At 37.7% G+C, this 12,253-nt stretch overlaps 1 protein-coding gene across 2 annotated transcripts in view; it reads left to right on the forward strand.

The window, feature by feature from the left end:
• Positions 1–12,253, forward strand: part of ZC3H12B (zinc finger CCCH-type containing 12B) — a 547,765-nt gene that overhangs the window by 138,226 nt on the left and 397,286 nt on the right. The window lies entirely within an intron of this gene.

Consider the following 12,253-nt stretch of genomic DNA (forward strand, 5'->3'; position numbering starts at 1 on the left):
TTTTTTTTTTTTTTTTTTTTTTTTACAGAAGATCAGTTTAGTGTACATTAAGTAAAGATTTCAGTCGTTTGCACCCCCATAGAAACACAAAGTGAAATATACTGTTTGAGTACTCGTTATAGCATTAAGCCTCAGTGTACAGCACGTTAAGGACCGAGATCCTACATGAGGAGTAAGTGCACAGTGACTCCTGTTGTTGACTTTACCAATTGACACTCCTGGAATCTTACACACACACACACACACACACACACACACACAAAACCTTGCCATTATAACAAGGCATCACTTTAAGCTGTCTCTCTTTCTCTCTTTCTCTCTCTCTCTCTCTCTCTCTCTCTCACTGCCTGGGGTTGGAGGAGAGATGGTAGAGGCAGTATCTTGGCTGTCCAAGCTGAAACTAGGCTAGATAGTACCTGAAGCTAATGGCTGCCAGTACCTCTGCAGTCCCAGTATAGAACCCAGGCCCATGTTGCAACCAGCAGTGGTGAGGGATCAGAACACTAGTATTTCCTTTTTGGGTCACAGATTTCTGCTTTTCTCTGGAGAATGTCCAGCAGTACCATCTATAGACACTGGCTTGGGGTCAGGGTACTAGGTTCTGAGTCAAAGGCCTGTATTATTTTCCTCACCCTCCACTAAGTATCTCTCCATGCTGTGCTACTTGGAGTTTGGGGAATAGCAAAGTGGACAGTGTGACTGTATTACACTTTTCAATAGATCTTTTCTTATTATACTAGAACTAAGTACTGTGATCTCTGACCTGATTTTCTTAGCTCTTGTGAAGGTACATTCCTTAGTGTATATTTCAAATTAATGTTTCTGTAGGGAGACAATTGCTAGAGGGTCTTATTCTCCTATTTTTCTTTGCCTTTCTTCACTTTTTTTCTTTTAAAATGGGGAAGACGCAAATATATTGTAGACTGAAAGAGTGCAGTTGAGAGAAAAAAAATGAGATACTGGAAGAAACAAATCATTGATAGAAAACAATTTTATGAGTGTGGAATTAAGATAATGTTTGCAGAAGCTAACCTTATTGAACACTTATACCTCCCTGATGGGAATGAAGGTGGTAAAAATGGATGCGTCTTCATAGTTACAGGCAACATTGCTTTTTCTATGTCTCTCCAAATAGAATACAGAGACAACGCTGGTGCATACTGTGACTTTTAAACAATATGTATATAGAGAGAAGAGACACTGGAAAGGGGATAAAAGAATGAATTTGGATTTTGACATTATTTTTCAGGTATTACTGAGATAACAAAGAGGAGTTAAGTGTTATGGTTTGGAAAGGGTTTGAGTATGTCTCCCAAAAGTTTGTGTTTTAGAAGGTTGGTCCCTTGTGTGGCAATATTGAGAGGTGGTGAAATCGTTAAGAGGTGGAACCTAGTGGGATATGATTGGGTCAGTGGGGGCTTTCCTTCACAAGGGATTAATGTAGTTTTTGTGGTTAGTTCTCATGTGAGTGGGTTGTTATAAAATGAATAAAACTGGCTCCTGAATCTCTCTTGTCTCCTGTCTTTCTGTATTAATATTCTCTCCCTCTTGGGTATACTCTTGCCTTGATGCTATCTGCCATGTTGTGATGTCCCCAGAAAGCCCTCACCAGAAGTTGAACAGATGGGACTGCCTAATTTTGGACTTTATACCTCCCAAACTGTGAACTAAATAAGCCTCTTTTCTTTATAAAATGCTCAGTTTCAGATATTTTGGTACAACAACAGAAAACTAATATAATGAACTATAGATACCATCCTAATCCATTTTGTATACTGTAGCTATTTAAAAATACAGTTCTGATTATATTACTCCCCCAGTAAAAACCCTACTATAGCAAGGGATAAAACTGAAGCTCAGAACATATCCTACAGAACCATCTATGAACTTCTCTTTACCAACATCTATAGCCTTGCCTCTGTTCCCATTCTTTCCCTTTCAGACTATGAATTGACTGCTCTGTATTCCTTTCAGTTCCAACTATTTTCCTAATCCTCATGCATCCCTCAATTCTCTGCTTCCATGTCATTTCCTTCCATCTAACCTAGTCCCTTGATTGTAACCTCTCAGTTGCTCCTTTACATTCACCTCAAAGTACTTTCCACAAATGTATAATTTTACATTTATAGGTATGATTATCTGATTGTCTGCCTCTAAAACTGGACTATAAGCTTTAAAAGGTAAGGACAATATCTGTGTTTTTTTGGCCTCTATATCTAGTGTCTGCTAATACTAAATGATTGAACAAAAAAGGGAAAGAACGATTCAACATGGGAAGCAGGATACACAGCAAACTCATAGAATGGCAGATGTCCTAAAAAGCACTCTGGCCTCAGAATCAGCCCTTAAGGCATTCGGATATTGCTGAAGAGCCCATGAGAGTATTTCAGGCATGGAAGGCCAAGACACTCTGGAAAAAAAAGAAGACCTAAATGAAAGATCTCTGCGAGTGAGATCCCAGTGGAAAGAACGGGGCCATCAAGGAAGGAGGTACCTTTCTCTGAAGGGAGGAGAGAACTTCCACTTTGACTATGACCCTGTCTTAATAAGATTGAAGTCAGCGAACTCAAAAGGCTTCCATAGCCTTGGCAACTCATGACAAGAGCCTAGGGGAATTACTGACGCCATAAACAAGAGTGTCAAATTGTTAAGTCAACAACAGGAGTCACTGTGTACTTACTTCTCATGTGGGATCTGTCCTTAATGTGTTGTCCAATGTGAAGTAATGCTATAACTAGTACTTTAACAGTATTTTTCACTTTGTGTTTCTGTGTGTGTGCAAACTGATGAAATCTTTACTTAATATATACTAAATTGATCTTCTGTATGTAAAGATAATTGAACATGAATCTTGATGTGAAGGGAATGGGAGAGGGAGCGGGAGATAGGAGGGGTGCGAGTGGGAGGGAAATTATGAGGGGGGGAAGCCATTGTAATCCATAAACTGTACTTTGGAAATTTATATTTACTAAATAAAAGTTAAAAAAAAATCTCTGACATTTAGAACTGTGCTCGATAAATAATGTACTTTTCAATAAATATGTATTGATTGAATGAATGAACCCAAACTTCTTGACTATGAACTCAAGCTGCTTTTTGCAGCTTATAAGATGGTGCCTTTTTGATGTAAAGAGAAGGGTAAGATTTAGTTTTTACTTCCAGGGCATTGCAGAGTTCCCTGGTTAAGTTCCACATAGCAATAAAAAATTTGAGGGGAAAGGAGAGTGAGAAGAGAGGATCTGAACATTATGTACAGTTTAGAATTGTTTAAGTAGGTTTGAGTTTAAATATGCTTGAGCGACAGTATGAATGACATATAAAAATGTCCTTCCTTTTGTTTTTTTTCTTTAATTTTTTGCAAAAACGTGCTTTAAAACCACTGTATAACCGCATGCTTAATTTACCACTAACCATAATATTCAAAAAGTAAAATGAAGGAAGACCACAAGTCCACAGGAATATAAACAAGGGCTAAAACAATGATTATATCACAAGACGTCAGTTTCATTCCTATACTTTTTTTGTATTCTATATTAACTGCCACATATCAGAGAAAACATATATTTATGTTTTGGGGACTGGCTTATTTCACTAAGCATAATGCTCTCCAGTTGCATCTATTGTGTTGCAAAAGATGGGATTTCATTCTTTTTTATGGCTGAATAGTATCCCATGGTGTGTATATACTACATATTCTTTATCCAGTCATCCATTGATGGACATTTGGGTTAATTCTATATCTTAGCTATTGTGCATTGAGCTGCAATACACATGGGGGTACAGATGACTCTTTCATATGCATTTCATTATACATTTACTATAGTCACATTTTCCTGTTGAATTGATTCCTTAATCATCACATAATGCCTTTCTTTGTCTCTTTTAACATTTTTTATGGTACAGCTTATTGTGTCTCATATTATCATGGCTACTACTCATTTTTTCTTTCCCTTATCATGAAATATCTCTTTCCATCCTTTCAATTTCAGTTTTTGTGTATCTGTTTTTGATATTTTTTTTTGTAGGCAGCAAATAGATGGGTCTTGTTTCTTTTTAATCCATGCAGCCAGTCTGCATCTTTTAATTGGAGAATTTAGGCTATTTCCATTCAAGGTTATTATTGATAAATATCAAATTTGTCCTGCCACTTTTCCATAAATGTTACTATTATTTGCTTTGAACTTGAACTTTTACTGAGAGATTTTCTGCCTTCACAAAGTCCTTTTGTAGTGATGACTATCTTTCTCTTTCCATATGTAGCAGATCCTTAAAGTATCATTTGTAAGGCTGGATGATTGGGGATAAGTTCTTTAAATTTCTGTTTGTCATGGAAGGTCTTTATTTCACCTTCATTTATAATTGAGAGCTTTGCTGGGTACAGTATTCTGGGTTGACAGTTTTTTTTTTCTTTTACAACTTGGACTTTGTCTCTCCATTCTCTCATAGCCTGTAAGGTTTCTGATAAGAAATGTGCGGTTAGGCCGGCGCCGCAGCTCAATAGGCTAATCCTCCACCTAGCAGCGCCGGCACACCGGGTTCTAGTCCCAGTCGGGGTGCAGGATTCTTTCCCAGTTTCCCCTCTTCCAGGCCAGCTCTCTGCTGTGGCCCGGGAAGGCAGTGGAGGATGGCCCAAGTGCTTGGGCCCTGCACCCCATGGGAGACCAGGAGAAGCACCTGGCTCCTGCCTTTGGATCAGCACGGTGTACCGGCCGCAGCGCGCCAGCCGTGGCGGCCATTGGAGGGTGAACCAACGGCAAAAGGAAGACCTTTCTTTCTGTCTCTCTCATTATCCACTCTGCCTGTCAAAAAAAAAAAAAAGAGAAATGTTCTGTTAGTCTAATTGGAGATCCTCGAAAGTAATCTGGCATTTTTGTTGTATATTTTAGAATCTCTTCTTTATGTTTTACTGTTGAAAGCTTGACTATAATGTGTCGTCATAATGTTCTTTTCTGATCATGTTCTATGTGCTTCCTGTACTTGGGTGTCCCTATCTTTATCCAAATGAAGGAATTTTTTCTGCTATTACTTCACTGAATAGGCCTTCTAATCCATTCTCTCTTTCCACACCTTCAGGAACTCCTAAGACACATATGTTAGGTGGTTTTATACTATCCTATATATCTTTTTTAAAGATTTATTTATTTATTTGAAAGGCAGAGTTACAGAGAGGCAGAGAGAGAGAGAAAGGGGTGGGGATGGGTAGGGGGAGGGAGGCAGGTCTTCTCCCTGCTGGTTTACACCCCAAATGATCACAGTGCCTGGAGCTGGGCCATTCTGAACCCAGGAGCCTAGAGCTTCTTCTGGGTCTCCCATGTGAGTGCAGGGGCCCAAGGATTTGGGCCATTTTCTACTGCTTTCCCAGGCCGTAGCAGAGAGCTGGATCAGAAGTGGAGCAGCTGGGACTCGAACTGGTGCCCACGTGGGATGCCAGTACTCCAGGCAGTGGCTTTACCTGCTATGCCTCAGTGCCAGTCCCTCTCCCATAAGTCTTGAACACAATTTTCAGTTTTTGTAATTTCTTTTTTTGGTCTATTCCCAAGGATTTGTCTTTTGTCTCAGATATTCTTTCTTCTGCCTCACCAAGTCTATTCTTAAGCTTTCCAGTGTTTTTTGACATATTTAATTAATCTTTTCTAATATTTAGTTTGATTTCTCTTCAAAATCTCTATCTCCTGGCTAAATTTTTCATCCATTTCGTGTATGGATTTCTTTATCTCATGTATTAGCTTCTCTGTTTTTTAGTAATTGTATGATCATTCTTTTGAATTCCTTTGCAGGCATTTAATCAGTCTCTTTGTCTTCACATTCTAATGCTGAATTGTTGTTATGTTTCTTTTGGGAGTCACAATGTCTTTCCTTGTTCATGTCTATTGTATTTCTATGTTTATGTTTAGGCTTTTGTGGAACCACTTGTTGGTTTTGTCCCCTGATGGTTTTTATCTTTGAAATATGCCTCTGTGGCTTAGTGGGGTATCTGCTCCTTTAGTGTATATCCAGAGGTATGTGCTTGCTTCAAGAAGGTGGTGTCTCCTCCAGCCCTCAGCTGTCCCTGCTCACTGCTACATGTTTGTATTGTCCACATTGCTCCATGGCATCTCTCTTCTGTCTGTAGAATTTCCACTGCAAACTTCTCTCCAACTCTCTCCTGGGAATGCAGTTACTCTGCTTTTCTTCTGTTATTGTCCTGTGGTCAAAATCAGTGCATCTTTTCCCTGTTTAGCCATCTTGGATCTCATTAACTTGTGTATTCTGTTGTACCATTATTTTGTTTTTTTCTTTGTTTTTATTCCTGAATATCTTCAAGTAGGAAGCTTGTAAATTGGCATTCTCATTGGTGGGCATGCTGTTGGACAGTGTGAGATAGTTAGAAGATAGCTGTGTTAGTTAGAAGATAGCTTTTGTTCGGTGTATAACAGCTTCAGGGCTCACAGGTCAGTACTCTAGATGACTGAAAAATTATACTTTCAAATTCTAACCTATAAAGGCTTTCAGAGATTATCTTTTTATTTTCTCATGTATGAAAACAGAAAGATTCTAACATGCTATCATGGGAAAAGATATACATTTCTAATGTAAATTACTAAAAAGAAAATAATATCCATGAAAGAAAAAAAATGATTTGGACGGAGTTCAGTAGTTAAGTCTATGGTGTTATGATTTTTAGAATGGTTTTATTTTTGAATAGGTAAATTGGAGGTTTGGGGAGAGAGGAGGCTTAGATTGAACTAGAATTATATGCTTTAGTTTCTATTCCTTTTTCCATGTCTGTCCTTTCTCAAAATCATAGTAATAGCAATGATTAGTATTTTTATAAACTAATCATTATTATTTACAGAGAAAATTACATTTCCATTCTTCCTAGGATTTAGCTTTAAAGTAGGTGTAAAAGACATAGCACAAATTCATATGAACAAGCTCTAGATGTTGTTTTTCCTGGCTTGTCAATAAAGTGAGACTTAAGATGGGCAGGCAACCTGTAATTATGATAAGTCAGCCTTGCCTATTGAGAGATATTTTCCTGGATATAAAAAGAGCTCAGTTTCTAAACAGAAGACATATTGTTGATATTAATAAAATTAGCTTTAAAACACTGCACATATTTTTTAAAATAATCCTTTCTATTCTTTATTTCACAGTTGTGTTTCATGGGATTGCTGTTATATTTGAATTTGAGGAATTGCAAGCAGTTATATGCTATTTTTTTTACTCCATTGATCTGTAGCTTCTGTGTATAGCTTTTGGAAATGTGAAAAAGCAGGTTTTTAAAGCCACTTCAGTATTTCACAGTTGTTCCTAACTACTATTTTTCAAACCTTAAAATGACAGTAGTCCATTATCTGTCTGGCCTTAAAATGAATTGTTCCAGGTGATTATTATTCTAAGAACTGAAGCTTTCTACTCTGTGGGAGAAAATTATTATAACAATTTTTGATAGATAAGTATGTAATTTTAGACTTTTAAAGTAGGAAATACCAAATATATTTGACATTGTTGGTTCATCAGAATTATCATGATTAGCATGTATTATATGTCTTTTTTTATTTCTGTCTTCTTTCATAGCTGTAGCTTGATATTTTCCTCTTCTCAATTTGTAGTTTTTTTTATTCAATCTAGTACTTCCTAGGAATAGGTAACCAAAATATTTAAGAGTTATGTGTTAATAAAAGTAGGCCTGAATGAGAGTCAAATGGCTCCTTTGTATTGATGATGATGACAATAGTAATAGTAAAATTATAATAGCTTTAATTTCCTGAATATCAGATTGTTTTTAGTATGGCTTCACCATTAGTGCATAAGGATTCCTGTTTTCTTAAGTCACTCCAATACTTGTCACTATCTACCTTTTTTAATATTAGCCTATCTGGTAACTGTGAAGTGATAACTCCTTGTTTTAGAATATATTTCTCATATTTCTAATGAGGTTTAGCAGGTTTTCTTATGCCTTTAGTTTTTGTGATTACTTCTTTTGTGAAATACCTGTTCATATTTTCCATTAATTCTATTGGATTTTCTTATCTTTTGCTGATCACAGGCATTCATTCAATTAATTTTATCTAGATTATAGTTTCTAATAGTTTTCATAAAAGTTTAATTAATTACAATAATGTCCAAAGTTTTCACTGTTGTACCATACTACCTGATTTTGTTACAAAGCTGGGACTTTAGGATAGCCTGCTCAGAGATTTCATTAGAAATCTTCTCTCTTTTTATTTTTGCATACAGTTTCCTGAAATATGACCTCCTGATTGGTAAAATGTATATTTTTATTTTTGCCTATTTTGAAATTGCTAATAACATGCTTTAATAACAGACATATTTGAAAATATTTTTGAAACTTGACGAAGTTGTTCTAAAATTGTATTTGGAAGAATAAATAGGATTAGCTAAGAACATTCTTTTTTTTAAAGAATTATTTTATTTATTTGAAAGAGAGAGGTACAGAGAGAGGTAGAGCCAGAGAGAGAGAGAGGTCTTCCATTCCGCTGGTTCACTCCCCAAATGACTACAATGGCCAGAGCTGAGCTGATCCAAAGCCAGGAGCCAGGAACCTCCTCTGGGTCTCCCACATGGGTGCAGGGGTCCAAGGACTTGGGCCATTCTCCACTGCTTTCCCAGGCCATAGCAGAGAGCTGGATTGGAAGTGGAGCAGCCGGGACTCAAACCGGTACCCATATGGTATGCCAGCTCTGCAGGCCCGGGCTTTAAACTACTGCACCACAGCGCCAGCCCCTAAGAATATTCTTAAAAGAATGTTAGGGGCTGGTGCTGTGGGTTACTGAGTAGAGATGCTACCTGCAGTGCCAGCTTCTCATATGGACACCAGTTTGAGTCCCAGATGCTCCACTTCCGATCCAGCTCTCTGTAGTGGCCTGGGAAAGCAGTGGAAGATGCTCCAAGCACTTAGGCCCCTGCACTTGCATGGAGACATGAAGAAGCTCCTGGCTCCCAGCGTTGGATCACCCCAGCTCAAGACGTTGCAGCCATTTGAGGAGTGAACCAACAGATGGAAGATCTCTCTCTCTCTCTCTCTCTGCCACTGTGTAACTCTGCCTTTCAAATAAATAAGTAAATAAATCCTTTTAAAAAGAGAGAAGGTTAATGAAAGGATCTTCCTTTATCAGATATTAAAATGGATTTTAAAGATAGAATACTCAAAGAATATAGTCTTGGAATAAGAACTGAAAGGCTGCTCAGTGGATAGGATATTTAGCCCAGACAGAAGTCATAGTATGTTAAGTCACTAAATACTTATTCAGTGCTAACTATTGCCAACACTATTTAAGGCACTAGGGATGCAACAGTGAGCAAAACCCCTGCTCTCATGGAAACTACATTCTAGTAGCAGTAAGAGCAGTTAATATATACTCATTTAGTAACAATCCAGAATAGAATTCTGTATTATAACACAATTCTGAACTGGGCTGATCCAAATTATGGTCCTCATCTCACACATTAGAACTCGAGACTTCTTCATATATTTTACTTTGTGTCCTTTGAACTGTATTTCCTCATTTCTTCTCTACCCCTTTCCACCTTTAGTAGTCACATTGTATTCTCTGCCTCTCTATACCTTTTTTTCTTTCAAACTCAATATATAAAAGATCATATCAGCCAGGGATGCCCACTGCTTTTTTTTAAACTTTTATTTAGCAAATATAAATTTCCAAAGTACAGTTTATGGATTACAATGGCTTCTCCCCCATAACTTCCCTCCCATTCACACCCCTCCCATCTCCCGCTCCCTCTCCCATTCCCTTCACATCAAGATTCATTTTCAATTATCTGTATATACAGAAGATCAATTTAGTATATATTAAGTAAAGATTTCATCAGTTTGCACCCACACAGAAACACAAAGTGTAAAATACTGTTTTTTTTTTTTTGACAAGCAGAGTGGACAGTGAGTGAGAGAGACAGAGAGAAAGGTCTTCCTTGTGCCGTTGGTTCACCTTCCAATGGCCGCCGCGGCTGGCACGCTGCAGCCGGCGCACTGCGCTGATCCGATGGCAGGAGCCAGGTACTTTTCCTGGTCTCCCATGGGGTGCAGGGCCCAAGGACTTGGGCCATCCTCCACTGCACTCCTGGGCCATAGCAGAGAGCTGGCCTGGAAGGGAGGCAACTGGGACAGAATCCGGCAGCCCGACCGGGATTAGAACCCGGTGTGCCGGTGCCGCAAGGTGGAGGATTAGCCTAGTGAGCCACGGCGCCGGCCTAAAATACTGTTTCAGTACTAGTTATAGCATTACTTCACATTGGACAACACATTAAGGACAGATCCCACATGAGGAATAAGTACACAGTGACTCCTGTTGTTGACTTAACAATTTGACACTCTTGTTTATGGCGTCAGTAATCTCCCTAGGCTCTACTTACAAGTTGCCAAGGCTATGGAAGCCTTTTGAGTTCGCCAACTTCAGTCTTATTCAGATGGGGTCATAGTCAAAGTGGAAGTTCTCTCCTCCCTTCAGAGAAAGGTACCTCCTTCTCGGTGGAGTTAGAAATGTACCAGGGGATTCCAATACAATCCTATCAAGGTTGCATGTTCCAATGCCATCTCACTAGTCCAAGTGATAAATTTCAGTTCACAATAGATCACACTGCTAGGTCTAAGAGTCAAAGGGATCACACAAACAAAACTAGTGTCTGCTAATACTAATTGATAGAATCAAAAAGGGAGAGAATGATCTAACATGGGAAGCGGGATACACAGCAAACTCATAGAATGGCAGATGTCCTAAATAGCACTCTGGCCTCAGAATCAGCCCTTAAGGCATTTGGATCTGACTGAAGAGCCCATGAGAGTATTTTAGGATGCCCACTTCTATTCCACATAGTACTGAAACTCCTCCCAAAATTCCTCAAAAATTGTTAGAATTAATAACTGAATTCAGTAAAGTTGCATTATACAAAGTCAAAAAACAAAATCAGTAACATTTATTTATGCAAATAACAACCTCGCTGAAAAAAGTCAAGAATATTCCATTTACAATTGCATAAAAAAAATACTTAGCAGGGCTGACGTTGTGGCGTAGCTGGTTAAGCCACTTCCTGTGATGTCAGAATCCCATTTAGGCACTGATTTGAGTCCTAGCTGCTCCATTTCCAATTCACCACCCTGGTAATGTGTCTGACAAAGCAGCAGAAGATGACCCAAGTGTTTGGGCCACTGCCACCTACTCCTGGCTCCTGGCTCTGGCTTGCTTCAGCCCTGGCTGTTGTGCACATATGGGGAGTGAACCAGAGGATGGAAGATCTCTCTCTCAGTTTCTCTTTTTCTCTCTCTGTAACTTTGCCTTTCAAAGAAACAATAAAATACTTAGGAAAAGGTTTAATGAAGTACTATAAAACAATGATGAAAGAAATTGAAGAAGATCCAAATAAATTGAAAGATATTTTGTGTTCATGGATCTGGATAATTAATATTGTGAATATATCTATAGTTCCCAAAACAACATGCTGATTTAATTCAATCCTTATCAAAATTCCAATAGCATTCTTCATAGAAATAGAAAAATGCAATTCTTAAATTGTATTAAACCACAAAAAATTTTGAATAGCCAAAGTAATACTGAGAAGGTAAAAGTTGGAGATATCAACTTCCTTTTTAAAAATAATATTACAAAACTATAGTAATCAAAGCAGAATGATACTGGTATAAAAACAGACGCACAGGCAAATGACTCAGAGTTGAGAGCCCAGAAATAAATGAAAACACATAGTCAATTAATTTTTGACAAAAACATCAACAGAACATGACACCATACTCTTGAATGTTCTTTGCTGTTAACAAATGTTAGGATAACTGTTGCATAGCTAACAAATCTTTGTCCAACCCAAGGTCACAACAATTTACATAAGTTTTAAAGTTTTAGTATTTATGTTTAAATCAATGGCACATTTTGTTTCAATTTTTGTAACCAATGTGGATCCAAGTTCTGTTTTTTGTATGTGAACATCAAATTGTTTCAACATCATTTGTTGAAATTGTTGTCATTTATGACATTGTGTTGACATATTAAAAGTCATTTATATAAGTATGGATTTCCTGTAGGTTCTCGATTCTGTTCATTTTATTTATTTTTGATAATTTACATTTTGGTTTTTAGGTGAATGTATAATCCTGCAATGAACATTTGTGTTCATGTTTTTGTATAAACACCTTTCAAGTCTTTCAGAATTATATCTAGGATTGGAATTGCTGAGTCATATGACAACTTTGTTTAATCTCTGAGTTATTGCCAAACTGTTTCCC

The sequence above is a fragment of the Oryctolagus cuniculus genome, chromosome X, assembly GCF_051225735.1.
Source record: "Oryctolagus cuniculus isolate XC-2025 breed Fujian yellow rabbit chromosome X, ASM5122573v1, whole genome shotgun sequence".
NCBI classification, from domain to species: Eukaryota; Metazoa; Chordata; class Mammalia; order Lagomorpha; family Leporidae; genus Oryctolagus; species Oryctolagus cuniculus.